Raw genomic sequence first — 27085 nt, forward strand, 5'->3', positions numbered from 1 at the left:
ATCTGTTTATAACAAAGCAAACTATTAAGAAAACGTATAGGAGCTAAAGCATGAGAAAACGAGATCATGGGTATGGGGGGGGGAGCTGGGGGGTGGGGCTGGAGAGCAGACGTTCTTCTCTCTCTCCTGGTGGAAGATGGAAAAAGGAGTTTGTTCTTAGTATGAAGCTCTGCAGGTGGGAATGAAGTACAAGATCATAAAATCACAGAATAGCTTGATTTGGAAACGATTTAAAAGATCATCTGGTTCCAACCCCCTGCCATGGGGATCAGTGATAGCAATTGGCTTTTCTTCTCAAAGTAACTGACCTGGAAGTGTCTGTGCTTAAAGTCTGTTATAGAGTAAAACCTTCTGGAGACTGATCTGTGCAGAGGTTGTGGGTACCACAGCCTGCTTAGGAGATGCCCAGGAGATTGGCAGGAGGTACATGAGCTAAAGAAAGCAGCTCCCAGAGGGCACCATCTGTGGGGCACTTCAGAAGCATTCCCTGTAAAGTTCCCACTGACCCACGGCTGTGCCATACCACTCACAAATAAAAGGTTTTATTTTCCACGCATCTCCGTTTTTTTGTTGATATATGATATCTTCTAAAAACAGAGTGAATGCCAGCTTGCAAAACTTGCTTAAGCAGACTGTGAGTCATCTGAACCCTTTCTGTGTGCCTGTGTCATCTCCACACACCACATGTCTTTTGTGCAGTATTGCACATATATACAGGAGGTTTCATGTCATGCCAGCGTGGTCATCTCTCCTTTCCAACGACTGTATTTCACTGTGGCTTTGGAGAAAGGAACAAAGGAACAATAAACACAAGTGGACAATCTAGGAATAGTTAATCCATGAAAGAATTTTCTTTCCTATGCTGTTGGCTTGCACTTGGCCTGCATCCTGAAGCACGAATGTTTTGACTCCTGATTCTCTCCAGGCAGAGAATCCAGCTTGCCACGGGGTTATTGTTACCAACCAGCAGGGTAGGCTCTGTCCCAAGGTGTCAGCTCGAATTTGGGTACTAGCACAAGCCATTTAAGGCTGGTTGGGAGAACGCCACTCCTTGGTAAGGACCCAGTGGAACGGTTGTGCGCCAAGCTCTGAGGATGCAATTCTCTCCTAGCTCTCAGTCCTTTTGTAATCATAAGTGATTTCTGTACTGGAAACTTTCAAAACAACTGCCTAGTTCAGATGACATTACAAAATTTGAATAACTATTGAAATCATGGGATCCTAGAAACTAAGGGAAGAACAAAACACTGTGAAATCTCCCTGTATCACTGACAAATAAATACAACCTGTTCCAGCAAGGGAGATGTCATAAGACAGTTATTTCTAACATGCAAGCATATTTAAACTTTTCCTAATATCCACCCTAAATGACTGGGGAAAAGTGACTGTATTCCTTTACAGTTCTCTGGAGTTCAGATAGAATTATTTTTCTTTTACCAACCAAGGCAAACAGAAGTGAGTTTGTGCTCAGTTAGGAAAATTCAGGGACAGCAGATGTGAGTCCTTTCCGGGCCCATCCACAGGGATCACATTGTCCTCCATTACCGATGTCCATGGGCTGTATGATCCTTTCCAACTTTATAATCTAGAGTTATTTTGTGTTCTTTCCATGTTTTCTAAAATTGGGCATCGCCATTTCTAAGCAACATGGTTTATATAACTAAGGTACATGAACTTGGTTAGTGGCCTCTTCAATATTCTTTCCTCTTTATGGAGAGGAATAACGAGCAAAGCTTTTAATCGTGGAGAAGAGTTTTTCTTGACCTCTGCAAGAAAGCTGGTTTTCTGATAAAAAATTTTAATGAATTGCCATAGCAGTCTGAACACTTGACTGGGTCTTACTTCTGGCTCTGGTCTGACTTATTGATTTTGACCTAGATAAACAAACAAACAAACAAAACAAAGCAAACAGAAAAAGCACCTTGAAAAGTCCTAGTCCTCATTCAGTACTGATGGTGAAAAAAAATACTGTTATTTCAGCTCCAACTGATGTTAGTCACATCCTTTCACATCATCCACATATATGAAGTACCATTTTGAGGGGGAATGCTGAAACACCAAGGCATTTGGTCTCTTTTCAACTTTCAGGCTTGATGGCATCTTCCAGTACCTCTGTTTGCACTTTTCCAAGAGGTCCCTTACTGTGTTCTACCTCCCTCCTATTTAGGAGTTGGAATCCAGAATATGTCTTTGCAATTGAGCCACTAAAATTAGAGGACATTCCATTTCCTGCTGATGTTTTGTCCTTGCACTTCCCCTTCCATTTGTGTCAACCTCATTATTCCAATGTAAATTCTTTGAAAGAACTGTATTATAGGTCTCAAATACTGCATTTCACAGTTGGATCTTGGTTTGTGGATAAAATTATGGTAATTCAAGCAATATGTTACAAGTCATGAGCCCTTATCAGCCTTATAAAGGAGAAACAACAAAGTTGAGTGCATTTTATCACATAAATGTGCCATTCCAGCATCGCTTTGTCTAGCAAACTGTCAATCTGAAGCTATTGAGAGCACCCTTCTAGCCTGTAATTTCTAACAGTTCAAGCAGCATGTGCCGGAGAACTTCATTTTTGTCATTATTCTGTGCTTTTGTCTTGTAATCTAAATCTCAGCCTCTCCAGCTACAACTGTCCTCATCAACAAAGGAATGTTGCTCACACTCCTGCCTGCTTTCCAGGGGTTCCAGGACCACGGAGCCCCAGCTGAGAAGTCACTGACTAGATTGTTCCCATCTGAGAGCAGTTTAACACAGCAGTGCCAGTACCTTCCCTGTCACTTCCATGACAGCTTATGGTTGTGTTAAACATGGTACTATGTGAAACAGTGCCTGCAGAGCTACTAGAGAGCGTTTTACTAAGTCCTCTGTGAGTTCATCTTCATTTGTGGTTTCTTAAATTTGCCATGACCTTAAAAACTGGAGAGAAATTTGATGCTTTGGCACCAGTACAAAATGCCAATGAGGTCTGCATACACCAGAGCCCAGGAGCTTTTGTGAGTAACGGCTGTCAAGCTCCGTTGACTGTTTTCATGGAGAAGTATTGTCCTTTGGTGTTTTTCAATGTAGTGGTCAAAGCTGTTTTGGCATTGCTTACTGCTGGGGCTGCCAGACACAAGTACAGAGATACTGCTGACACAAGCCAGGCAGTGTGATCACACTGAGCCTAAGACCAACCTTGCTCCTTCACGGGTCTTTGCGAAAGTAGAGATGCATTTATTGTCTTGGCACTCAAAATACACATGGTTGATAGAGAGGGAAGAGAGAAGGAAAGGAGGAAGGAGTAGCTCCATTCTTAGCTCAGTTAGGTTTGCAAAGCTCCTGTTTCTAACTCTGATTAAAGTCATACAGTGACGGAAAATACAGAGCTGACAGTTCATTAAAAATCTTCAGTAGCCATCACGACATGGAGTATCAATATATAATTACACCTTAATTCAGTTACAGTCCTAGGATCTTCTCAGCTACCTGCCCTGTCACTCATCACATGTGTGTATTTTTACCCCTAAACATGAAGTGTATTCATGTCTTGGAGACTCAGAGGTAAACAGCCCCCACTAATTTCGGGGACTAGCTTGGCCCCTGGAAGCTGTAAGCAAGGTGGTGCAGTTGGATGTCAGCACTGGATGCCTCAATGGAGCTGTGTAGGAGCTGTGTTTCACACCATTAGAGCAAATTCACACCCAATTTACATGCTGACCTATTACATCTACTTATCTAAAAGTGTCTTTTTCTCATGACAAATGTGTAAGTAATTGCACACTGAGGAGGCTGCTGGTATAGGCAGTTCAGTGGAGTTTTGAGCTTATCGGATTCTTTTGTGTCTTTTTTTTCATAAAACAGACATAAAAAGTGAAACATGAGCTGATATGACTGGTTTTATATACTCCGAAGCAGGAACCATGAGCAGTTTAATATTTTACTACCATCAATCAGGCCTTTCTCCCCAGCTGAGAATACACTTGGATTCAGCTCACTGAAAGCACTGTTTGTGGCATAACTAGAAAAATACAAAAATAAACAAACAGCAAACCTTCCCTCCTGCATCCCAAAACCTACCGCCTATTAGCTACGTTTTGTCCTTACGTACGTTCCCTTTGTTATTAGCACAAGTTATTCTGTGCAGGGTGCTTTGTACAAAAGATATGATAGATATTTTTGTATGCAGCAGACCCTTCAGTCATGGAAAAACGTCATACAGGTTGGCAATCAATAATGGAAGGCTTTAAAATGATCTTAAAGAAAAGTGGGATCTGTTGATTGTTTTTACTAATTTTATGTGTCTGTACAGCTACAAATGTTTAGTAAGGGTCCAATGCCTGATAAAAAGGATAAGAATCACAGACACGGATAGGAGCCACGGCTCATTATATTCTCTTATGGCATTTGTTACCTCGCTCAAGAGAAACACTTAATGTTTAAAATAAATAAATAAATAAATAATGCTGAACTTCAAATAGGAAAAAAATTGCTTTTATACAATGGCTCTGGGTGGCAAAAAGAAACTGAATAATTTCCAAGTGTGACCAGTAACAAACAGAATACACCATGTGGCATACATCAACCACATGGGAGGCTGTTGTATTATAAAGTTTTTATTGCTGCGGGTTTGGATTGTCTGCATGAGACATGAAATGACAGGAACACAGAAGCCCCATAGGCTCTGACCAACGAGAGCCATTCAAACTTCATAGCAGCACTCAGAGCTGCAGACCAAGAACAAAAACGGACGTGTGGGAAGATCGTTTCTCAACACAAACCAGCAACAACGACAAAAATAAAGGCAGCAAAATTTGGAAAGGTTTCAGAAGGCTTACAATGGAAAGAGTGCATTCTATGTAACTTCTTAACTTTCCCATCAAGTTCTTATTATTTACTTCAGTAGTGAGTTATATGCATAGAAAGGGCATTCCTGCCCTCCAGAGATCATTGCCAAAATAGATGTGACAAGATAAATAGGGTGGAAAAGCCTCATTTTGTGGAGTTTTGAGACAGCGGGAGAGGCTAAAACCTAGATCTGAGAACTTATTTGTGTGTCTAAATATCCTTCTAGAAGTAGGCATTAAGGACTTGTCTGCTTTTGCACAAGAAATGTGTGGGAAATCTGAACGCCCCTTCCGAATCTCCATCCACCTCTGCAGTAACACTTACTCCAAGGAGGCAGTGTGGTGCATCCTACCTCCTCAGAAGATGACTGCGTTGGACATCCTTCCAAAACATCTTGCAACAGCTTCATGTCATTGTTTTTGGAAATCTATAACTTTCTAAGCTCTCCTGGGTAGAATAAAGTTGTAATTTTTCCTCATTCCAGGATAGCTGAGGAAGGTGAAGTCAAGAGGGAAATTCTGCTCACATCTCTCACCTCCTGCTGTCTGCAGCCTCGTTCCTTCTCATGTCCTCTTAGATCATTTGAAGCGGCATTGATTAATTAATGTCATGTTTGTGTCTAAGGTCAATTGGACAGTAGAGACAAAGCTTTTCCTTTGTTAATCTTCTGAGCTCCTGAGAGAGTATCTCTCTTGCCCTTTTCAGAGAACATCTTTTTTTTAATTAACTATTATGATTGAGCTGTTTAGAAAAATCAGAATTACAGAGCTTCAAAGATACAATTAGCATAATGTAACAGTAACATCATTAATGCGGACTGGCATGCATTCACCCAAAGGGGAATGATTACACAGAGCACAATAGCAGCTTCTTTCTGCAATAGCAAGAAGCCCCAATCCAGGCAAACATCATCTCTGTATTGCACAAGCAGAGAGCTGCCTTCACATGCCTCTGCTCCACACAGGGATGCTATAGCACTTGCAGATGTGAATGGCCAGCAAACAACGTGACACACCATCAAAGAGAAGGAGGAGAGAACAAACTTTTCACTGACTCTGACAGAGATGTAAATTCCTTTAGAATGGAACCACTCCCTCCTTCTGATTCAGGGCTCTTAAGGAACCAGACCAAGAAAGAAACCCTCAGATCACTGAACGAGCGCAGATTTCCTGAGTTACTGGAAGTTGTGTACAGCATAGCAGTAGTAATGTGTAAATATAAAGAAAGAAAAATTCTAATAGAGAGCTAGAGATGGTCAGTCAAAGGAAATCACGAACTCTGACATCATTGTTGGCTGGAAATCATCTCAGTAACTGTTTCAAGCATTGTTTAGTTTTTTTCTTGAGATACCCTAACATTAAAGAAGCATAATATGTATAGCACCCAGGTGCACATTCTCCTCTTTTTTTTCTGGATTCGTATTGTAAGAGGTCCTTCTTCTGACACAGAAATTTCTGCATGTTGTAACAGAGCTGTGGATTTTTACTGACAGCAGTACATAGTTTCCATACTAAAGCATATGTCCCAAGCAATAGGCCTCTGTTTAGAGCATGTGTTTAACTTGGAGTACTTAACCAAATTTTAACCACGTGGGTTAAACATGCTTAGCGAGATTTCTAGTTCTAGCAGTGCAGTGCACCTATAGACACAGGGACGTTCCATGGTGGTTGTATTGGTTCTATGCAAACTGCACTATTAGTACAGACCTCACTGACAGAAAACTTTTCCAAACAGCCCATTGCAGTTTCCCCAGTGAGCTTCATCCCATTCTTTCACTGCTTCCTTGGGCCACCAAGAATATTGATTACTCAATGTGAACATTCTGAATGTTTACCCACATGCCTTTATTGGCGTTTGCCTAACGAAGAAATACGTATTTGTTTCTTAACATTTCCTTACACTGAGTGCTCTCTCCATGCCTCCCTTCCTGAAGGCCTTGCTGCTCTCATCTGACTCCCTCCACCCCAACAGAGGTGTACAATGTCAGCAGCCAAGAGCTGGATGTTGTGTTTATCCATTGAATGCTTCAGACAGATGTAGAAAAATGTTGAAATCTGAAAAGGGGATTGATATAAAAGGTACTCAAAGCCCAAACTTAGACATTCAAAAGCTTATTATCTCCTATTTAATCACAGGCATACCTAATAACATACCTAATAACTATTATGACTTTAGATCTCTCTCACCACCAAGACACATTCAGGCTGTCTGAGATGTTAGGCTGTAAAGTCGTTGTTGGCAAATTTTTCATCCCAACTGCAGAAAATCCACCCTCTCCAGTCATCTTATGAGATCTCTTACTAAACATTGGGAAAAGCCATGCTCAGGGTTCCTCCCCAGCGTGGGCTGGTATTCTGTGAGACAGAATTTTGCCATGAATTTTTGGTTGCCACCAATCTGTGCTTAAAATGAGATGATAGCCCCTTATATTTGGAGCTCAGGCATCAATTCCTGGAAGATCAGACTCAGGATTGCAGCACTCAGCCCAGCAGGACCATGCACTGCTCCTGGATGTGAGTAGGTATCACAAGGACTACTAGAGAAAACAGCATGGAAGCTGGTTTGATATCTCCCTGGTTTTCTTTGTCATAAGGATTGTTGTTCAACCTGCCGGAATTGCTGAGCTGCTAATTTTTGATGTCTTTCAGAAGTTTTGGCTTTCACTGGCTCATCCTTTGTGTTTCAGTCAGTGTTGCACCCACAATAACTAGTTCAGAGATTGTGCAAGGGCACGTTGTGAAAGTTGCTTTGAAGCAGGATGCGTGCTAGCCGCGTTAGAATGAAAAAGTGCAGGGTTTGGAAGTTGCAAACAGAGCTGTGTATACAAAATTCATTTTCTGGCTACTCCCTTGAACTGAGAACAGCTAATCTTAACAAAACAAAAGCAGACAGGCAAGAGACACGGTCCAGAAAGGCACAGTCAACCCGACTTATCAAACAACTGTGTTTACCTTTTGACACTGTTTTATTCCATTAACAATTACTGATCTAAGACAGTTCTGCAAAGGTTTTGGAAATCTTTACAGCTCCAGGGGAAAAAGTGTATTCTCTTAACAGTTTTTTTCAGCTCAACAATTTACTCTTTATTTATATTGGCTTTGATGTGAGAGAAGAAAGTGAAAAGAATGTAGAAAGTGGGCAGTTTCATAATACAAGTGTATTTATCAAGTGAAAGAGGCTTAGGAGACAAGGAAAAACTGTAATGTGAAACACTGCAAAAACACAATTAAGAACATAAATATGAAATTTAGTGCAGTCTAACCTGATTTCAACCTTTGCTTGCCTGGTATGAAGGTAACATTTCTTAATGGCACTTCCAAAAGAAAGAATTATCTGCTTCTATGAAATAAAATTCAACCAGGAAACTTCACCAGCAATTGGCATCACTCTGTTGTAAGGAAGACTTTTAAACTTCTGCAATCAGCAGTCTTCTGAAGGGTCTTGGGATTACATTTATCTGACAAAGGAGGAGGGGAAGGGCAAGTAACCAGATATTTCTAGGACAGTTCATTGTATGAATTCAGTACAATCAGTAGCACCCAACACAAAGGTCTGTGAGCTTTGGGAATGGCTGATGCTCTCGCTCTCAGTCTCTTATTGGAGACATTATGAAAAGGTCTTGCTTGTGTCATTTCTTGGGTTTACCCAATTCCTGGAATTCTGTTGAATGACTCTTCTATCCCTCCAGCCCCTGTCAGGGTTTAGTTTCCTGTACCTGAGGGCAGGGGACATTCCAACTGGAACTGTGGTGGTAGAGATGGGTTGTGCACAGCCCTGGCTCCATACGCTACTACTTGTTGGCTAAGCACGGAGATTATCCACACCTATAGAAAGAGTGAAGGACCTTGTCTTCCAGACATAACCTCAAATGAGCCATCTGGAGATGTTTATCATGCAGAAATCCATGTGCACAAATGGGGCGAGAGTATGTTCAGCCACCTGATTCAAATATCCCGAGGTATCTCTTCTGCTTGCACATGGGAAAACACGTGTTTTCACAGCTCCAGAAGCCAGTTTGAAAAAAAAAATAAAATGATCATTTCTGGTATCTAGCATAAAATCTTTTCATTTAAAATGTTCCTGAGAAAGATTGCACCGGAACATCTCCCAGCTGATTCTGCCTAAGGAAGAGCAGAATCCAAGCTGCTCTTCTTACCCTCTTCTATTTTGTTTTCCATGAGAGACTCTTCTCAGGGAGCAGGATATCAGATGTCCTATGTGACAAAGGATTCTGTTTCGCTTCTTAGTTTCTTATCCAGTTGTTTTCAATGGGTGAGTTTGTTTTTCCTGTATGATTGGAATAATTACCCTGACAAGGCAAAGGACTGGGACAGATGTTCTCCCTAACTGATAATAAAAGCAGTGTCCTTCAGCTCTGTGCTGGCTGTGAACTCCACAACCATCCCAGGGTGTCCCACAACAGGATGCAGGCAGTGAATACTTTAGAAAGAGAAGTCTTGTTGCTGATCTTCCTTTTTATTTTATTCAGGTTGTATATTAGGAAAAAATTCTTCTCAGGACGAGTGGTGAGACATTGGAACAGGCTGTGCAGGGAGATGGTTCGAGTCACTGTCCCTGGAGGTGCTCAAGAACTATAGAGATATGGAACCGAGGGACATGGTTTACTGGGCATGGTGGGGATGCACTGATGGTTGGACTATATGGCCTTAGTGGTTTTTTACAACAGTAATAATTCTATGATTCCATGATTTCAGGAGAGGACAGGACAAAATATTCTGGGTTAAATCAATCTGTGTGTTCACTCTCCTCAAACAGAAAAAAAAAAAGCATATTTTCTTTTCGAAGCTTCTAATTGTCGCAGGTTATCTGCTCTTTCTTTGCAAGACAGAATGACTACAGTTCTGATATTTCATCATGAAATGGTGCTGCCAGCTGTCAACAGCTCAGGGAACAGTTAATTACTTTTTTTTTTTTTTTTTTTTTTTTGCACAGCTGTTCATAAGAGTGTAAAAAGCTGCTGTTCTCCTCCTAAAAAATTTCTGGCATCAGTTGCTCGAGGAGAATAGTTAAGAAGTGTCCAAAAAAATTGCAACTGGAAAGGCAATTCTTCATCTTCCTTTTGTGAAGTAAAAAAAATGCATTTCCTCTGGTGCAAAGGGAATCAGCTTTCTATTCTGAGGTTGAGCTGGGAATGGTGGTGTTTGAAATTCAAGTGAATTTGTAGCCTCCAGTCCTAGAAATGCCATTTCCAATCCAGGACCAGATCTTCTCTGTCCATATGAGAGAAAGGCAGAGGAGCAGCAGACAGTACCCAAGCAAAGCATTTGTTTGAATGGCTCACATGCATCAGGTCCTTAGGTGGTCTATGTGTACTAATCCCAGGTTGTACTTTCCTGATGGACAGCAAATACCCCAACTTCATGCTGCAACACAGCCAGAGCTACAGCAGGAATCTGAGATGTGAGTTTCTGGCAATGCTTAAAGCGCCTGACCCCATTCTGGTAAATCTTGCAGGGCTTACATCTACCTACATCATAAACTAACAGGAGTGTGTCAGACAGAGGGTTGTAGGGAGCTCATATAAGTTGTTGATCAAAAACATTTTATTTGTGATAAATGGACTTACATTGTCAAGAAGGGTTCTGTTTCAACAGATTCTGGCTCATTAAAAATACAACTGGAATATTTTATTTGGACATTTTCTAAACCAAAAACTTTTGTCCCTTAATTTTTAAATGAGAAAATTATTTTGACTTATTGTAAATGTATGTTAGGTATTTTATTTTATTTTATTTTATTTTATTTTATTTTATTTTATTTTATTTTATTTATTTATTGTTGCTTTTCAACAGAGTGGCTGAACCAAAACAATTTGGAAATGGTTACATATTTGTATCAACCCAAACAGATTTTTTTTCTCTTGGAAGACTCCATTTATGAAACACATTCTCTTTTTTCTGTTTGTTAATTGCAGATGTTTAAGGGTTAAAACATCATTTCAAGCTGCTTCTAATGCATGGAGAAAAGGAGACATGCTATTCCCACTTCACCTCAATTACCTTGAAAGATATATGCTTATTTAAGTTACTTTTCCTGTACTCCTTCAGCAGGCAGTGGAAAAAGATTTTGAAGGAACTACTACCCTGCAGGCTTCTTAGCTGGCTGTGAAGAGGGAACCAGCTACAGTCGGATGCCAAATCCATTGCTCCCCAGCTCAAATTAGCAGAGAGAAATCCCAGCCACATCCCTGAGGTCACACACAGGAAGAGCAGAATACAGAATGTCAGTGCAGTGCAAGACTTGCAACTCCACGAGGCTTCACAACTAAAGTTGCCCAGTTTCATGTAATTGGGATACAACTTCCTGGGCTTCTGCTGCATGGGGAACATAGTGAGTGTTCTCAACTCTGATGCTTAATCCACTGCAAGTGATTCCAAGGGCCTGTCCCAAGGAATCCTTTCTATTCTAAATTTGCTCTCTAATTTGCTTATATCATCCACAGTGTGCTTCTGCCTCTTCTAGCAGGTCTCCTGATTCCTCACTCCACCACCAAATCCTTAATCCTTTTTGCAGCCTCATCTGACTCAATTCTACCACACATGTTGAAGGCCTCCTCAAAGCCCATTCCCTCCCTATCTCCCCAAAGCTGTTAAAACCAGGTGGAGATCAGTTTTGAGAAGGGCATTAGAAGGCTTTTCAGCATTTTTTAAGGTCTTCAAAACAGTAAAACATCAAATGGAAAGAGTAACAGCTTGACTTTGATAGACAAGAGGAAGTCCCTTATGGAATGACTGGAAAGGGAAATGATAAAAAAATAATAATTAGCAGTTTTGCAAATTAAAATCTGTCCCATCCCACAAGATCCCAACCGTACAATTTTAACCTAACAAAAATCTTACATCTACCTTGCAGCATTCACAATTGGAAATCGTTCCGTACAGCAGAAGTGATTTTGAGGTTTTTTTGCCTTCTACTTCCCCATTGGCAGTCTGATTTTTTTTCTGAAGTTAAAAATCTTAGGAAAATGTGGAAAATGTTGAATCTTTCCCAACAGAAGTCTGGTAGGGTTCTGCTAGCCCATGTATTTCTTTCACTGAATGTGCTCCTGTTCTTGGTTTAAAGAGCTTAAGGGCAGTGATAGTGTGAACTAGACAGCACTTCACGCTTTATACTGAAGTCCTCCAGAAACAGACATATAAACACATGGTTACAATTATTCACTGTGGGATTTGGAGAAGTCTCTGAAAGCTCTCTTCTTCATGTTGGAAAACTTTCTTGTGTCAAAGACTTCACAGGTGTTAAAGCCTGACTTCTGTCATTGTGCAAGTTCTGGACACGTTATCGTTCTGCAGATATCACTGTCTCTCACTCCCTTCCCTGAGCGCCATGGCTTACTCACCTTGCAGGTGCTGAGAGCATCTGGGACCATCAGTCTCCTTTTCAAGCTGAAAACACACTGCTGCCAGCACTGGAACAGACATGACAACGTTGGTGTCTTCTTCCCTAGGACTATGACGTTTGCACTCTGTGGTCTTCAGGGCTCTTTTAGTATGAATTGAATGTAAAGACAGACTTTTCCAGTGTCCCAGTGTTTCCTACAGGATCTACTTACTCTTTCCTGCTAGAATAAAGCCCTTGCTGAGGCTTACTGAACAGCTGGTGATGGCAAATGTCTACGAAGAAGGATGGCAGGAGCATTGGAAAATGCAGCCCAGAGACATGAATAAATATGCTTGGCAAGATTCAAGGAACTGATCTGTACCTCAGGAGAAGAGTCAGACACTACCAACAGCAACTCCTTGGGCATCACCCCACCAAATACCTTTGTAAGCCACAAGATGCACAAACACATTGGCTAAAATCTGTTCCCACAACAGACCATTTGAAAAGCTATAGAAAAAAGACCACGTTTCTTAGCATTTCTTTTGCAGATAACTCCAGAATAGAGCTGAGTTATTCAACTAATGAGGCATGCCCAGTTCTACATGCTACTTCAACATTTTCTGAATATAAAGCAGCAGGCATGGTGAGAAGTTGAGCGAGTAACACGAAAATGGAAAATAAGACGAATAATTTATCATCATCAATTCAATTGTATGGAATTGAAAAGTCATTTCAGCAGCCCCAGGACATGTGAACAGCCTTAGAGTGCCCAGACATAAAAGAAAGATATTTTCCAAACTTCAAATGGATCCAGAATTTCCAAGCAGGAGGCAACTGTTTTAGCATGTAGTTTTCTAATTAAATGTTGGAAAAGCATAGTGGTGGAGTAGCTCCTGCTCCAATTTACACTGAAGCAACTGTACTGTAAAGTAAAAAATTACTCTGGGTGGATACAGCCTTGCCCAAAGACAAAACTTAGCCCAGCATTTTTACAGCTTGTGCACCTATATGATTAGAAACTCTCTTTAACTGAACAGGAAATTGTGGCTAACCCTCTCAGAACTGAAGTCAATTAGTGTTAATTTAGTTCAGTCTTTCTTGCAATAAATTGATGTAAATAAGGGATCCCCGGTGGAGACAGATTTACAGCATGCAAAACAGCTATAAAACTAAGAACAGGAAAATAGAGCTGGTCTCTGATAAGAAGGTGTGAGCTAATTATGAGCTTCCAGCTAATGCATGAAAGTAACACATTTAACCCCAACAGATAGTAAACGTCTAATCTTCCAATTTATGATGATTGACAGGTGTGACTTGCTGTGAGAAGAAAAGAGAAGTGACGTGGCTGCTCTTTGCATTGCTCCACCATGTGTTACACTGGACAGAGCTCAGCTATGTAAAACGATGTTATTTAATCCTGTCTCTTATCAGACTTCCCTAGCATCCCTTTCTTTCCCATCATAAGGTTTCTTTACCACTTACGAGCCAGTTCTCTTATCCTTTTAAACTTCTTCTTTTTCCAAGTTAAGGTTTTGCTCAGCGACCTTAGTTTTGGTGTAAACACAGTACAGGTGAGATGAAATGGAGAAGAGTAAGAAAGAAACAATTATTCACATGGGCTGGAGTGCTCTTTTATTTCCTCAGGAAATGCTGGGGTTGTTCCTTGCGCTGTCTTCCAATAATAAAATGAACATCTTTGAATTTCATTCCTGATGGGCACCAGCACAGTTTGTACATTGAACACAAGGACATACAATGGTCCACATGTCATAAAGAAAGAGAAGTGGGAGGGAGATTAGCTGAAACTGATGTTTTCTATATTATCCTAGTTTCTCTTACTGTGTTCTGTGTAGCAAGATATTTTCCTGCTTTTTACAGGCCCATAATATTTTCCATAGTTGCTTCTTACTCACACTTGAGTACATTAGTTCCTCCCTCAAATTACAGTCCTTCCTTTGCCTGTGCCATTTAAGATGGCAAAGGAATGTCCACTGAGCCCATCAATGCTTGGCAAATAATCACTAACTGTAGGTTAACTGGGACCAAGTGCACCTCATGAGGTTCAACAAATCCCAGCACAAGGTCTTGTGCCTGTGTCATGGCAAACTTCACTACCAATACAAGCTGGAGAATGTAAGGATGGACCACAGCCCTGTCAAAAACAGCTTGGGGGTACTGGTGGATGGCAAGCCGGACATGAATCAGACTGTGCCCTTGCAGCTCAGAAAGCCAACCATATTCCAGTCTGCTTCAAAAGAAGTGTGGTCAGCAGGGCAAAGGAGGTGATCCTGCCCCTTTACTATGGTGAGACCTTACCTGGAGCATTGCATTCAGATGTTCCAAGCAATGGAACACCTCCCCTATGAGGACAGGCTGAGACAGCTGGGGTTGTTCAGCCTGGGGAAGAGAAGGCTCCAAGGAGACCTGAGAGTGGCTTGTCAGAATCTAAAGGGATGCTACAGGAAAGAAGGGGACAGGATCATTAGCAGGATCTGTTGTTAAAGGACAAGAGGAAATTTTTTCAAAGTAAAAGAGGGGGGATTTATATTGGATATAATGAAAAAGTTTTTCACAGTGAGGCTGGTGAGGCACTGGCAAAGGTTCTTCAGAGAGGTGGCAGATGCCCAATCCCTGGAGACACTAAAGGTTAAGCTGGACAGGGCTCTGAGCGCCTGATGGAGCTATAGATGTTTCTGTTCACTGCAGGAAAGTTGGACTGCTTGCCCTTTAAGGGTCCCTTCCAACTCAAACAATTCTATGATTGTAAGTGTGGAGTAGTGAAGCATTTAAGGCAGCATCATACCAGATCTTGTCACCTCCCAGCCGTGTGTGGCACTGGACTAATTTTGCAGTCAACAGAGGTGGATTGTGGCAGCCTTTGGGACTGACTGGAGCCCAACAGGCAGTGCAAATGCAATCTTGGCTCTACAGCACTGTTACACATCAGTGAAGGAGCCTTTTGAGACTGTAACAGCAGCCACTGTTCCTGGTGTACACTACTGCAGGTTCCCACTGTGCTGCCACTGGAGGTCTCAGTAGAGACCAGGGAGTTTATTAAAAAAGGTGAGTAATTATGCAGAGCAGCCCACATATCCCCAGTACCATATGTGTACATGCTGCAACCTTTCTGGCAGTTCCTGCAGCACAGCTTCAGCAAACTTGCCACAAATATAATGGGTAACCAGACCTGCACCAGGGAGCACTTGCTGATTGCACTGAGAGCTGCTAAACAGCTCTGACAATAAGTGTTTAAAGAGCAGTTTCCTTTCCCTCTTCACGTTTTTGCCTAATTTATTAGAGTGAGGTCATTTTGATTATTAACCCAAGCCCTTTGCTTTCCATAGGCAAGCGCTTCCACCTTCATGCTGCACGTTTACACACCACCTCTCTGAACGCTTTATTACTTGATTTTCCTGTTTGATTTCCCAAGGCACTTCAGTTCCTGTTCTGAGATACAGTATGTTCAGAGAGTTAGTTAAAGACTCGCAGATCTCCAAATCTTCAGGGATAGATTCTTTTCCTCCTTCTCAGTAGCTGACAGATGGTTATTCTTCAACAAATAAAATCCAAATTGTACAAGTCTGCCCTGCTGCAGAAGCAAGATCTTAATAAGCGCCTTGCTGTGATGAAAGGAAATAGAGGAAAAGTAACAACCTTGAAGTGAAGGGATTTAGAATTAAAAATAGACTCCATGTGTCCATTTGTGAGAACTGCATGGTGAAATTTCCCATCTGAAGGGGACTTTAACAGCAGAGAGACCCGGTATTGGCACTCTGCAAAGAGATGAGTTATATCCATAGCGAACTCTCGTGAGTGGCAGCTGTTTTCTGAGCCAGGGGTGATGATGTGCCAAGTCTGCCTCATGCAGGACCCCACATGTGGATTTACATTGAGGGAAAAATAAGACTGTGCACAGCCGTGCTGATGCAGCCACAATGTGACCTGCCAGGGCTGTGGGAAAGGGCACCTTGTCACTTTGCAAGGGGCACCAAGACTGCCCTGAGTTCATTAGGCAGAAGCTGGCTCAGAGCAATCATGAAGGGCTCTCTAGTTGCCTCACCGCAAACTCATGCCATCCTCTGGCCTCTTCTTGCTAAAACCCTAACCACTCTGAAATGACCTTATAAATCTTCAGAAACTTGTTGTGCCTTTGTCTTAAAAATCCTATCCTGGAAATCTCTTTGTCACTCTTGCACAACATCATGGGACAGCTCTGGCTTTTCTTGGGCCAACCTCTGCTCTGTTTAGTAATGGCGTGGGCCAATTCCTACACCAGGTTTGGGCTGATTCCATCACTATCAGCACTATCAGCACTGTCATGGCTGGGCACAGATAGTTCGACCCAACTCTATTACTTCCCCAACATAAAGCATGGGTTAAGTATACTGTACATCTGGGAGCAGCATTGTAGTGGGTAGGCAATAAGCATGACTCCATTGTCAGTATTATCACAGACCCATGGTCTAACCCATCAGCTAATTCTGCTTCTCACCAGACAACTCTTTTTCCTTACAGAACTGCTGACCCAATCAGGGTTTCCAGTCAATGAAAATATCTGCAGATTTTGCTCCTTCTCACTCCTAAGGTAAAAAACAAATATGTACCTACCCTGTTGCAAAGATGTTACTGCTCAGCCTGGCTGGGAAAAAGTGACCACTGGCAAGGTAATCCCACAGGGGAGAGTATCCTGGTACTCTGGTGTTTGAGAGCTGCTGAAAGGCATCTTTATTAGCTCATCATTAGCCGCAGACTGTGCATGGTCTGACTTCAGACAACAACCCTCAGACAGACCATAGGCTTTAGTCATTGTATTGACTGATAAAGAAAAGAACAGCCTCAAGCCAGTCTATGATTAATCCTTGGTTACTTCTTCATAATTCAGAAGCAGTAATTCAGATTGCTTAGAAAAAGTAATTGTTCCTTGGATATGAAGAACAGAAGTGAGAAATACAATATCCTAGCCTCAGGATTTTTCCCTCATGGTCTCCCTCCAGCTGCTCTAAAAGACACTCCTCCTTACACACTTTGCCTCATTTGAACTTCTTCAGATTTGTCTAGAAGCATCAACTAGGAGAAGGTATTTTCCTGCTTTGTAGTTGATGCTTCAAGAAAAAGAATTGGACATACATGCATTTTCTTTACAAATCTGCATTATCAAATGTACAGACATACTGTAAAATGCCTGTATCCATTTTTTCTCCCTATTTAAGGTCTCTGAATGGACTCAAATCCCAAACCTGCAAAATCTTAGTCGTTGGCCCTCCTATTTCCCTGAGATTGCTCAAACTGAGTATCAGAGCCCTCATGACTATGTGTGACTTGTAGTAATGGATGTTCCTATTTGCTGAAGTTGGACTACTTCTTTCCTGCTCATCATCTATCTTCTTTCTGCTCTTACAACATCTTCATGTTCCCAAGTAATCATGCATTGCGTAAGTATTGGCTTTGTCTAATTATTCTGATAAAACACTAAGTAATCATAGAATCATTGAGTGGCTTTTGATGGAAGAGACCTTAAAGCCCACCCAGTCACAACCCCCTGCTGTGGGCTGGTTAGGGAGCCACTACATCAGGCTGCCCAGGACCCATTCAACACAGCCTGGAGCACCTCCAGGGATGGAGCACCCACAGCTCTCTGGGCAGCCTGTGGCAATGCCTCACCAAATGTACCCTTTTTTTTCTTCATTATTTATTGCTTTTGAAGGCTTGTGAGGTTTCGCTTGAAAGCACCACAGTCTATGTAATAGGATTCAATACCTCCAGTAAATTTCACCAGTTGCTTCTCCTCCTCCATTCTCCAGTTTGTTTCCAGTTCAGCAACAGTCTAAGGAGCGTGACTCTATCCTGCTCCCTGAGGACAGCTTTCCCAGCAGTGCCCTTTATTTGCTGCCATTCTGCCCAATTGCCTGGGCTGTACAACATCTCCCAGGAGGTACCCAGCCTCGGCAAACCCAAACAACAGTCCTGGAAGGCACAAAGGTACCCAAAGTTACTCCTGTTTGAAAGTCCTGAAGCAGCAGTTCAAATGAGCTCTTGTTCTGAAAGTTAAAAACTGCATTGCTCCTCTCCCCAACAGTCTCTCCAAGCACCTCTTAAATCACCTCTAATATGATGCGTCTTCACAACTCCCCTGCAAGATAAGGGCGATATCATCATCCTTGTTTCACAGATGCAGAGCCAGGGCACAGACAGAGTACTGTTGCCTAATTATTTTTCTTTTATTAGTGAGGTTACCTCTGGCGGTGCCTGGTTATGTCTTAGTTCAGTGTGCTCAGCCCATTCAGTAGCTGCTCTTACACAAAGGCTCATGAAGGTCATTGAGTTGCCAGAGAAGAATCAGTCCAAGAAATTTCACCGGTTGCATCACTCCAATTGTTGCTGTACAAGTGCAACTACAGAGAACATAAAGGAACTATACACATCTCTAAAAGCATACAATTAAAACCAAATATTGGTTCATTTCAGCCGTTAGCGATTGTCACTCATATTGTGAGAACATGATGTACATCCCAGGGAGATCATTTTATTTCATGCTCTAATTTGACTCCTCTCAGCAATAATAAGAAGTGTTCTTACTGCCCTGTTTGGTTGCTCAATCTCTGTTACCCAAGTGGGGAAATCCATACTCATTGTCTTAAAATATGTTCGTTTTCAAAATGAATAGAGAATCTACATGCCGCATTATGACATGTACATTTGACATCATATGGAAAATTCTCTCTTCTATTTATGTCTCCAGGGCATAGCTTTATAATCACATGAAGCCAGATCTCTAACAGCCCACCTGACCCCTTAGACTAATTATTCCTGGTGCAGCTCAACACCAGACTTTGATCCAAGCCTTTCTGCATGTCTCAAACTTACAATACAATATCCATTCAAAAACAAACAAAAAAACAACCAGCTAAATGCTGAGCTGCATCGTTGCTCAGTGTACCAGGCTGCCATTCTACCTTACAAAGAACCACCAAAAATCCAACGTTGGCCAAAGCAATAATATTTTTTTCTATCCCCCCTGCTCAGCCTATAGCTGGCTGCCGCTTTCCACGTGAAAATGCCTTTCATTGCATTGGTAGTGCTCACTGTCTTGTGGGTCTCTGCAAGCACAGCCTGTGCAAGGTGGGTTTCCAAGATGGTATGAAAGTCCATGTTGAATTTGAATCATGTGTGCTAAAACCTGAAGGGATATTGAGCATTACAATGTAGTAGATAGGCAGCCCCCATATGACAGACCACCAAATCTTTTTCTCTTGCTCATTTTTCTTTCTTTCCTTTCCCTTCCTGGGAGAGAACTGGAGACACTGAAGCTACTGCAGCTCCATACTGAAGTATGGAGAAGAAAAGACTGAAATTTATTGGTGTTTATAAATATCTAATGGGTGGGATGGGGCCAGCCTCTTTCCAGCGGTGCCCAGTGACAGGACAAGGGGCAGTGGATGCAAACTGGAGCACAGGAAGTTCCATGTGATCATGAGGAAAAACTTACCTACTTTGAAGGTGACAGAGCACTGGGACAGACTGCCCAGAGGAATTGCGGAGTTACCTTCTCTGGGGATATTCAGAACCCACATGGACACTTTTCCTGCACAGTCTGCTGTAGGGAACCTGCTTTAGCAGGGGTTGGACTGGAGGTTCCCCAGAGATGCCCTCCAACCCCTATGATTCTGTGATGCTGTGATTCTGTGATATGACACCAGCTGGTGAATGCTGGCTTGAGGCCAGCAGGAATAGGGAGCAGCTGAAAGTCGCTTGGCTGATTGCTCCATGGAGAGCTCTCAGCAAGTTTTACACGGACAATGAACAAAGTGCCATTTCTTGCCTTAAAAAGGCCAAAAAAGAGGGGGTGGGAAAGGAGGACTCTGCAATGCAGATTTCCTGACAATCCCAACTTTACAGAAAGGCAACACAGATCAATCTTGAGCTCTCTTAATACAGGACAGAAAGCCAAAAATCAGTCATCACGCAGCCTGGCAGGTGCTGAGAGCCACCCAGACTGACAGTGTCTCCAGTAGTATAAACAAGTAAACTGTTTGATTGCAAGCTCCGGCTATTTTGCTCAGATACCCCTTGTTTACTAAGTGCTGAATAGCACTCAGCATTTACAGATGTAAAGCCCCTGACTGGGAAGGTCATTAAAATTGGCGGGAAGATTGGGTAAAATCTGAGAAAATCCACAGGGGAGCCCAGCTAATTAATTATAGTTTTGTACTGCACCTAGAAGAACAATGTTCGGATCTCTGAGCTGTTTGAAGGGTCTGTTTAAAAGCAAATTAAGGCAGAATATCTACTGTAAATGCACAATTGATCTGTATGTTAAATACACAGGCAAACTTGTTTACCCTGCTCCTGAGCCCTCTTGAGTGCGGTGGGTTTGAACACAGATGTCACTGGGTTACAGGAGGCTGTGAGAAACGAAGAAGGCAGGAGAAAAGAGAAAGCTTCCATTGGGGAAAAGTGAAGGGAAGTAAAATCCCACACCAAGAAAAATAAATAGAGGTGAAAAAATGGAAAAATAGAACATTCTAGACAGAGTCAACTCCGCTGATTACCCTCTGCAAAATTTCCAGCTCTCTCTGTAAAAACAATTTGCGAAGACCAATTATTAGGTTTTTGAAGAGCTGCTGGGCAGACTAGGGCTCCTGTTTGTCATTGGATTGATGACAATGGGGCAGGTGTCAGGAATAACCCCCTTAACCTGCATCCACCAGCTGGGGACTCCCAGCCTGGAGTCCAGTGAGAGCTTAGCAAAGACCCATGTCAGGTTTAGGGGAAGTGGTGGCACTCTAGTGACCAAAAGCCTATCAGAGTGTTTCTAGCTACCATTACATCCAGCCCAAATTCAAACTATTGCTGACCTGTCCTGGTGGATTAAGCATCTGCCTCCTATCTACTGCCCTCTCTCTTCAGCAGCTTCAAGTATTTCAGGAGGGGGGGGGAAATATAGCTCTTTCTGCTGATAACCTCCTTGTAATTTGGCACAATATGCTAAAAACTCCCCAGAAGATTATGGCACATGATACAACACAGGTGAGGATGGCTCTTTAGAAAATGCAGATGAGCATGTAGTTGTAGCCTCTGCCTTTTTAAAATTGCTCCACAGATGGGGAGCAGAGGCCCCAGGGACCTCACGGATGATCGGAGGTGATGTGTGTGCATTCCTGTGTGGGGCTTGGGTGACATGGAGTGAAAAGAAGAAACATTATGTAACTTGGAAGATTATATTATACAATAACTAAAACACACACACACACACAAAAAAATGTGTATCCCAGCCAAGAGCTTCAGTGTGAAAGACGAGATTCATAAGATTATTAAGGCCTCCTATCTGCCAAATCTTGCTGAGCATTACACCATGCGATGGAGTTGTGCTAACCCCATGCATTATTATGACTCAGCTTAGTGGGAGAGGTAGGGCAGGGCAAGGCAAACTTTACTATCAGCATCTGCCTAGAAATTGAGCTATATTTACAACACTGGGGCTGATAAAATGGCTGTTGTGTTTGACTAACACTAAACATTGCAATACACAGGTTACCAGAAAGGGATTGGATTGGCAGCTACATTGTTTAATTAAGATCAAATTACCAGAGGGCTAGATCAGGTTCTCAAGATGTAACAAGGAGATTATTAGCGAGAAATGAGTTTTGCTGTAAAAATAGCAGCTGTCACCAGGTCCAACACGTAGCAGTGGCAACACCAAGCTTTGCCAGCTGTTGCCCATCACCAGCCTAGTACTGCTGCTCCTCAGGCAGGGCTATGGACTGTAGAGTGGGACTTGATGCAGACCCCAACACCTCTCCCTTTAAAAGGGCAAATTGTTCCTGTGCTGCATGTCCCTACTCAGGAGAAGGGCTGTCAGAGTTGAGTGCTGGTATAAATGACCAATGGAGTCCTTCCGGCTGGTAGTCATCTTTGTGCAGCATCAACCACAGCTGCCAGTGCAGGAACATGCAGAACCAAGATCCTTGCAGCTTTGCATCATTTTATTGATTAATTTATTTTCTCCAATAAACGTGAACTCACATCACTAAAATCCTTTCTCCTTTAGGACATACTGAAATTTTAAGTAGCCTTCCTCCGAGACAGAAGGACTTCTGGCATCTCTCTCCTGCTTGGAAGCCCATATCACTCAGATTTATTTATTTCAGCAATGTATTTCTCTCTGATGGACGTGAATAAGTTTGACCAATGGATGGAGGAGTTACAAGGGAGGGTCAGACAAATACGGAGACATGACTATGGGCTTGTTTAAGCTTCATTTTCACAAGGAACCAGACTAAGATCCACCCACTAATGAAATACGCCCTTCTCCTGCTTATCTGGTAAGACGCTGGAAAGTCTCATAGCTTCCTGGTGCTCCAGTTTCACTTGCTGCAAAATCTCCCTGTGACCTGGTGTCACCTCTGCATTTCCCCCACCAAGACTGCACAAAGCTAGAGAATTCTAAAGCAGCTTCTAAACATAGGGACCCAAACTCTACCCAGTGTTGGCTCCAAGTCAGTGGACTTGCATCTCCAACCAAAGCCAACAGGAGCTGCTGTGGGTAAGCACATCGAGTTATGGCAGCATTTCTTAATGAGCTGTTGGTTCTTCGGAGACGTGTGTTTCTTCGTTGTAGCTCAGTGCTCAGGAGAGGGAAAGAAAGAGAAGTGTGTTGGTCTAATGCTGAAACAACTAATTTATGTACTTACACTGAGACTTAAGAAAGTTCTGCTTTAAGTGAGTTTATTAAGTGGAGTCAGGATGTCTGACAGCTAGCAGAGCCTTTGCAAATAAGACAAGGCTGTTGGTAGTAAAAAGTCAGAATCCAGTTAAAAAATAGCTCCTCCAGTTACAAGACTGCTTGAAATATTGTACTCTGGAAGTGTTTGTGCTTTAAGCTGTTTTAGTGTACAGTATAAGTCATTGATTTTTTTTCTTGGTTTTGTTGCTAAACCTACAAGGGGAAATGTTTTTCTCCACTTGCTGGACAGCAGCCATGAATTGGTAATGACCAGCTATGTTTCAAAAGCGAGTGTGTATTTTAATCTGCATTGAAGGCCATATTTATCTTCTTTCTGGAAGCTATCTGTGTTGCTAGTGAAGTGCACTAAGCACCATGGTGCAAGGGCATCAGCTTCGCTTGCACAGCTTCACGCTTCATGACTTCAGCTCAACCTCTCCAGTGAACCTCATTCTCTTTAGGCAGCTTCCCCACTTCAGAACCATCCCATTTTGTCCCTTGTTTATTCAGTCTGACACAGGACTGGACACTTTTTGAGGGTGAAATGTGGCACCCCTACACTAATGAGTCACCATGAAGATCTCAGATGGACAGAAAGAAGGTCACAGCAACTGGGGGAAAGCATTGACAATTTTGCTTTTCCTGATCAACATCTTCAACCAATGTGTTCTTTGAGAATAAAAGTGCTTATTTCAGAGTGATTGCCCAACTTTATGAATTAATTGTAGCTAAGTCTGCAGAAGTTATGTTGATTCTTTTATGGAGGCAATTTCCTTTGTTCAGGGGTAACTGAGATGGAAAGAGGATCATATAGAAGCCAACGTGTTAATTTGGGATTTGGGACACCTTGGTTTAACTCCTTCCCCAGACTTACTTGGACAAGATGCAGAGCCTCCTACTCCTGCTATTTCCAAAATGAATGTGGAAATTTCATCAAATTGGCCTTTTGGGACAGTGAGCAAAACACGTTTTTTGGATTTTTTTGGAAAAAAAAAAAAAAAAAAAAAAAAAAGCTAAGGCAATGAGGCAACGTAAGTAACTCCAAGGGAGGTGTAGGTGGATGTGTGTGAAGAGATTAAGTTTCAGTTTGAGGAATCTTGGTAATGCAGAAGGAGCGTAACGGAGTATAGAAGGGAACCAGGCTCCCATGATTCACAGTGGTAAAATCCTACAGGGAAGTCTCCTGATTCTCAATAGCCTACTTGAAGCAGTAGATTATTTTTCCTAATTCCCTCTTGTTCAATTACAGCAGTCATTTTCCCGATGACCAGACAAGCAGACAAGCAGAAATACTCAGCTCAACCTTTCTCCTACAATTCTGCCATCAATGCTTTGTGGTTGCTTGGGAGGGCATTTATAGAAGTGGCATCTTCACAGCTGCTCTGCAAGTTTAATCTGTACAGAACGTACTACTAATGGTAGATACTTATTTAAGCCTTCCCTGCCTCAAATAGCAACAACATAAAAAAATACCAACAACAAAAACTGGGGCCTTAAAAGTATAATGAAATTAAGTCATCACTTCTTCTGGCTATAACAGCTCCACAGTATTTCTCTCTTTGGGTGGAACAGGATGATCACTGAAAACCACACCCAAGTAATTCCAGTATTTCTGCTAATGTGCGTACACTTTGCTTCTGCAACCTGAACTAGCATGTTCTCAGCTAGCTCAGGTATTTCTGCATGGCATTTCATGGAATAAACACATTCCAGTTGCCCCTAGGCCAAGGCTCTGTATGATGGCAGTCATTTATGCCTACTGAAAGTATTTCTCTTTCCTTCCACTTTGTCTTTGCTGAGGTCCTACTGGAGGTAATACTATGAACAATGGATGGTTAGAGCAAAGGATATGGGAGAAGTTAAAAGGAAATCCTCAAGATCCCCTGGAAACATATGGGAATACAGACAGTATGAAAAAAGATTAGGAAGTTTGAGGGAGTCCTTGAAATTGAGTAAAAATTGAAGTCATTCAGAGAGACCTTGAATGGTAAAATGAGTTGCAAAATAATTTGAAAAGTTCAAGGGTACAACCCTACAGTGATATCAGTAAAAGAAGAATCTTAAGAGAAAATAAGTTTCTATAGCATCTTCCCACCTCCTGCTACTGTGAGAACAAGTTTGAATTGATTTCTTCAACTGAAAGTTCAATAGCACAGTGATCATACTAGTGATAGGACAAGAGGTAGTGACCTTAAGTTGCACCAGAGGAGATCCAGAGTAGATACTTGGAAAACTGACCACGCTTTTTTCCTATCATGATGACTGTTAGAGATGTGGACAAGACTACATACAGGATTATGTAGCACTACTATGTTTAAGGAAATACTGAGCATGGTAAGCCACCAATTGTGATTCTTTCTTCATGTGCAGTGTTTCATAAAGTAGCTCAGCTGATTTAATTCCCCCTCTGCCATCTCATGGATGAGCCTTCCTGGGCTCTATCTGGGAAACAGAAGAGGAAGAGTGAGTCCAGTACTTGCTTCATGTGGGATCTTCTAGATCATGCAGATTTTGGTGCTAGTTTGATCATCCACTATGCACATACAAATTTTGGTTGATCTTGGGACTCATAACCAGAGAGACAGTCCCAGCAATGACAGCTTTTTGAGATGTATGTGACCTTTAGAAGTTCTATGGTTGAAAGAACTGAAACCAGAGTAAATCTCTATATTTCTTGAGAATGAGGTAACTTGAAACTTCACAGTAGCATCCAATGGATATATTGATTCAGGTTAACCTTTCAGTTAGGATTGGTGGATTAATACTGGAGATTGATGTTTCACAGGAGTGTGCACGTAGACATGACTCAGCAGAGTCATTCTAACACGCAGCAACCTGGATGCTGCATTTGTCTATTCATATCCTTCATATTTACATTTGGTTGATCTATGTGAGACATACATCTCAGAGGACAGTTGTTCACAGTCCCAGTAAGTTGTCATTGTGTCGCATGTAAGCACTATGAACTGGAAATTTCCGATATTCTTCCTCTTTCCATTTCTAAATCCTTACCGTTTTGCAAGCAGTATATATACGTTAAGCAATATGCTCTTCTGTTTCAGAACTTTTTGGCTTTCAATTTTGATTGATTAGTCTGGATGTTTTTCAGGGAAAGAAAAAATTAGATGTGCTTCTTTATGCTGCCAAAAGGCACATCTGTGATAAAGCTCCAGAAAACAAACCAAAACAAAAGCAGTGGACTTGCAACACGGCTGGATTCGACTTCTACTTCCAGTGTTCAGTGTTTGCTATTCAAAAAAGTAACACTGATTCAGAGTACCCACTGCAGGGCCAAAAGCTAACCCACAAGGAGGGGGAGGGTGAAGGGAGAGGTAGAAGCATTTTGCAGATGGAAGACTGTGTACATTATTCAGACTTTAACATTGCTTGCATTCATGGAGCAATGCCCTTCTGTCTGGGACAGCATCACAAGCACACCTCCTGTTTGGCAGGATGAATGAAAGGCATCTTACAGAATCTATATGTGAGACCATTAGCCTGACGTCCAAGACACTGCAAAAGCTCTGCTGATAAACCACACCTCTTGAAGGAGACAGGTATTCTTACATCATCGACACAAGCTAAGCCCTCAAACCTGGGCAAATAAGGCCTTGTGTGAAGGTTACTTTCCTTGCCAGTATTTTCCACAGTTGCTACCCAAGGGAAGCAAATGCAGGGAATATCTTGGGAAAAAAAAAAAAAAGAAAAAAAAAAAAAAAGAATGACTCTATCTATCTCATTATTTAAAAGGTAATTTCATGAGTTTGGGTGTGGGTTTTGGAATTACTGCACTGGCCAAAACAAAGTCCCAGTCATTATCTTGCACTTCTCATGAGTAACTCTTCGACTGTTTCCACAGTGGAGAGTTATGCTGTAGACCCTATTTTCTAGAATGATATATACTAAGGCATGGAGAAGAAAGGCAGCTTGGTCAAGACCATGGAAAAGGGCAAAGAGAAGAGTCAAATTAAAACAATACTGCTACATGTCTTTGCATATAGACAGCACAGCCTCACTAGAGGATCCTTCATGCATCTATGGATGGAAACAAAATTGATCAAGAGGGATTCACCTGACCGCCTGTAACCTGATTGGAACCAACTGCAGTGTTGTTCTGAAGCAAGCAAACACAGGTTTTCAAGTCCTTGTTATTGTTTAACCCCACCAAGCAGCTCAGTACCACACAACTGCTCA

Source organism: Excalfactoria chinensis, chromosome 4, assembly GCF_039878825.1.
Source record: "Excalfactoria chinensis isolate bCotChi1 chromosome 4, bCotChi1.hap2, whole genome shotgun sequence".
Classification (NCBI taxonomy): domain Eukaryota; kingdom Metazoa; phylum Chordata; class Aves; order Galliformes; family Phasianidae; genus Excalfactoria; species Excalfactoria chinensis.